The following is a 4,556-nucleotide window of genomic DNA, read 5'->3' on the forward strand; positions in this document are numbered from 1 at the left end:
CCTATCTTGGAAGTAGGATAGGGTTTCCCCTGCAAAGTCGGACAAAACCCTGGCCAAATTACCTCAATATCGGCCCATCTTTGCACCGAAAAGACCCAAAATGAGCCAGTGGCCTTGACTTTCGCCCCTTTTTTCCCCTATACTGGTCTCAGCATTTAGTTGCTTTAGTTTTTAGAGTCCAAAAACAAGTGCTGTCAGTCTACATTGTAATTCTTTATGTGAGCACATGTCTTCAGTTTGTCTAGAGCCTTCGAACGAGCACTGCACCAAAGCTATGAGAAGTAGGCTGACGCTTCAGAGACAAGTCCTTGCTGCTCGAAAGGCTCCAGAGGTAATGCCATTGAGTAGAATCTGAACGGAATTGAATATACTAAAATCAGTAATAATTATCAGTGAAGAGTGGGTAGAGGTACCACTACCAGGCACCACCACCAGGTACCACTAAGGACCTTAAATTGAAGAAAGAAGACATTTCTCACAGCTGTGATCTCTTCCATTTTTTGTTGCCATCATATTCTGTAACTCGGACACCTCTGTAAGTAGGAGACGCTTCGGCTGCACCGCGGGTGTCCAACATAGGAAGGTTTCACTGTATTTATGTTCCGTGTCATGTGACCACAAACAATATATGCTTTTGCTCATGCTGCACAGCACAGGCGAATTGAGCTGCATGTGAGGATAATAACATGAAACCCGAGGCGCGGAGGAAAAGGCATGACTTTACGGTCCCTGTGTCAGTTGTTTCATGTTGTAATTGCGTACCAGCTGGCCTGTACCTGAGAATAGGTTTGATGCATTGTACACGCAGCATAGACATGCAGTATGTGGTGTGTTGTAATGCTCCATGTGGATTGTTTCGGTACAATCTTGAACTATGCATACCAAGGGGTAGGGCATCTGCGTGACAGGTTTACCTGGAAGTAAGAATGTAAATGTTAGCTGAAGTCATTGAATAATTAACATATCAATATACTGCTGCAGATCATACCAACAATAGCACACAAGATGCTCCGATATGTTATGCAGGAATGTCTCTGTACTCACAATATTAGTACAGCAGCTACAGAAAGGCATAAAACTAGTTTTTGTATACATGATACCACTTGAATGCAACACAAGCTTCTGCTGCACTGCTGGAACACCACGGCGGACAGATTTACCTTACTTCACCTGAGAAAAAGTATGTACTGTTGCACATATGATGCTGTTTGAATGTCTCGAAAAACACAATTTATGACCGAAAGACATCAACTGGAAGATTTCGATTTACCATAGTCAAAACTGAGAAAAAGTATGTGCTGTTGCACACATGAAACTGCTTGAACTGCCCTTGAGCGTTCTGGAAGAACACCTTATTGGTGACCAAAATACAACAGCTGAGCCAACATTGAATTTATACCTTACTCAAAATACACAAGATGTGCTGCCGTGCATATGATACGATGATACTGCTTAAATGTACTCTGAAAGCGCTGGCACCTCAGGCATGGTTGCTCTAAGCTAGCGAGCAACAGCAAGGGTATACGAACACAAGAAGTCGAGCACAAGTGATGGAATGCACTTGATTAATCAGAAAATGGAATGTCTCAGTACCAGGTGTCACTGTTCCGTCAAAAAAAGCATATGAACTTTGAAGGGGCGTCTGGTTGGCACTGGTGAAAGCCTTCAGCTTGAAACCCAGACGGTGATAGTTGAGACGTGGAGTGCAAGCTTTTCGGTGGTGCCAGAATGCCTGCGAAATCATTTAACAAATAAGGCAATTCCAAATCTGTACTGAGAATACACCCGCTGGGGCGTAATCTCTAAAGGATGAAGCAGTAACTGACAGATAGCGTATTTTTCTCTTCTACGCGATGCAATTTACACCGCATGACTGACTTGTCTAACATTACGCGTCTTACCTTTATCTGCTGCCTAGTCTTGCCCCTGCAATTTCCTGCTGCAGATAAGGTTGGCACAGCATCCCGGACGAGACATCTTCAGCTTCTTGTGAAACAAGTTGCGCATTGCTTCCGTAACATTCGTATGAGCCAGATGAACAGATCAAATCGCTGCTTTCGAAGGTGGCACACAGTCGGAGTTGTAACCGATTGTTGCAGTCAATAGATTTCTCTTTCGCCTTTCGGAAAATTGTGGTTTGAAACATTGGAACTGCATGCTGAAGTGTTCTCGCAGACGGGAGCAAAACGCTCACGCATTCTCGGCACCTCGGCACGCAGCACAAAACTCGAATGACACCAGGAAGTCTGTACTGGCCTAGCAAATGCTTTGCAGTCGAAGGAAGCAAAACTCACGTTCCTCGTGGGTTTAGTGAAGTCCAGAAATATATTGGCTCCCTAATAGCGAACTGTTTATCACTTCCCTAATGTGAATCTGCGCAGCAGACGGCTCGGCAGAAGAAACTGGCCGGCTTGGCGGAAGAAACCAAGCCAAAAGTCATGCCAAGCCGGAACGCGGGCAGACCACGAATGTGTCGTCGACACAGGGTTTGCGGGCCACAAGACGGGATGTCAGTGAAACTAAAAATTCGCTTTTTCGGAAAACCACGAGGAGTTTGGGATAACTATTTTGCATACATAATCAGTGTTCCCTTATGAACACATCGTGTGAGTACCATTCCATTCTGTAACACTCGAAAATCGGCGTAGCTGAGCTTTAACACAAACCTTATTCTACTCACAATGAGAATAAGCTTACGACGGGAAAGTACCAAAATCCGGAAAATCCGTACGAGGCAGCAAAGCATTATCAAACTATGCCAAAATTATATAAATGATCCACATGATGGAAGAAGCTTACCTTATCATGTTTCCTTAAGTTCACGTTGGATTACGTCGAAGTCCGAATATACTTTCTCAACGCGGAACAAAGCAAGCATCGGAATTACAGGTTCTGTGAGCACCCATCTTCCGCGCACATTTCACAAAACCTTGCCAAGTGTGGCCGAGGCATTATATCGTTTCGCTCCAGGCCCAAAAACGCACATACCGCAATGACGCCGCGCTGCCACACGATTCTGAAACGCAGGACAAAGAGACTTGGTAGCCTTCGCCGGCCTTCACGGCGTTCACCGTGGAGTAGGGGAGAAAGGGAAAGCAGACAAGTAGGCGCCGCTCACGTGCAAGCGGCGGGATCATTGCCATCGTCTTTTTAGCAAAAGTAGCAGAAAGAAACAAGTCCGCAGTCTTCGTGGACGAGAAGCGAGAATAAAAGTAACTGGTAAATTTGCTCAAGTTATTTCTATGACATTGCCTAGAAAAGTAATTACACGATTTCCCGCCCATAATTCCTATGTTGGAAACAGATACTCGAACCCAACCCGAATCTCAACCGAAAACAGTTATTTTTAGCCGAACTGGAACTGAACCGAACGAAAACTATTGGCGCCATCTTGGAGCTGAACCGACACTGAACCGTTAAGCAGTTGCGGTAACTGATTGAAATAACGGTCCACAGCTACTGAAATTACAGACTGTGGGAGAAATTTAAATCGCAAAGGAAGAAAATCACATTCGAGTGTGACTCACGTATGCCAACGACTCTTCATATGCTAGAATGTCTATGACCTTAGTTGTCCGTGCGCCGTAAAAACCCGAATCATCATCATCATCATCAGAATGTAAGAAAAAAAATGAGTTACACCATCACAAAGGAGTGTCGCGGTGGACGATGCAAAAAGGACTCTGCGGATTTACTCTCTGTGAGCAAATTTTGTCCTTTTGGGGGTTAATCCCATAATCATTAGTCCCCTTCTAGACTAAACGTATCAGGCCAAGAGAGTGTCACAGAGTAGGGCCTACAATTCACGTTTTGACACATAATGTATCATGGAGGAAGGAAACACAAGGAGCGGCTCTTCCCTCCAGGCTAGCGTGGCCACCCTCGAGCGGTCGCTCGAGTCAAAATCGCCATTGCTTCCTGTCCACCACGTGATCCCCTCTAAAGTTTCTGTTTTGTAAGGCTTTGTTTCTCGCGCTGCTCTCCTTATGATTTTCCCATCTGAAAGTAATTTATACGTCGAAAAGGGGAACCAAAAAAAAAAAAAAAGAAGAAGAAACACTGTCAAGGAGCCCGCGAACAGGGAATCACACACGTAACATGAAAAACGGTTAGGAGCAACTAAGATTCATTTGAACAAGAACTTTCGTGCAAGAGACTGCACTTCTTCATGTTACACAACTAAGTGCGACACAAGTATATATACAACCCAAGAGAACAGATAATATAAAACAGGTTTCCAGAACCAAGTAAACAGAAACTGGTTTACTGTCTGGTTGTTTTCTCTTTACTTGGTTCTGGAAACCTGTTTTATTGTATCTGTTCTCTTGGGTTGTATATATACTTGTGTCGCACTTAGTTTTGTAACCTGAAGAAGTGCAGTGTCTTGCACGAAAGTTCTTGTCCAAATAAATCTTAGTTGCTCCTAACCGTTTTTCATGTTACGAAAGTAATTTATTGTGAAAATGTGAGCACCGTCGTAGAAACGACGTATGGTAATGTGTTCCTGTCCCGGCTGCGGCTCTCCTTGAACTGAACTCAGCTCTGTCACGGGAACG

At 44.3% G+C, this 4,556-nt stretch overlaps 1 long non-coding RNA gene across 1 annotated transcript; it reads right to left on the minus strand.

Moving 5' to 3' along the window:
* Nucleotides 1-556: 556 nt before the first annotated feature.
* On the minus strand, nt 557-1,970 carry LOC135372790 (uncharacterized). Its single transcript, XR_010416114.1, has 3 exons — nt 1,902-1,970; nt 1,594-1,732; nt 557-914 (listed from the first exon to the last, which is right to left on the minus strand). It is a non-coding gene; the product is annotated as an uncharacterized LOC135372790 (long non-coding RNA).
* Nucleotides 1,971-4,556: the final 2,586 nt, after the last annotated feature.

The sequence above is a fragment of the Ornithodoros turicata genome, unplaced genomic scaffold (assembly GCF_037126465.1).
Source record: "Ornithodoros turicata isolate Travis unplaced genomic scaffold, ASM3712646v1 Chromosome17, whole genome shotgun sequence".
Classification (NCBI taxonomy): domain Eukaryota; kingdom Metazoa; phylum Arthropoda; class Arachnida; order Ixodida; family Argasidae; genus Ornithodoros; species Ornithodoros turicata.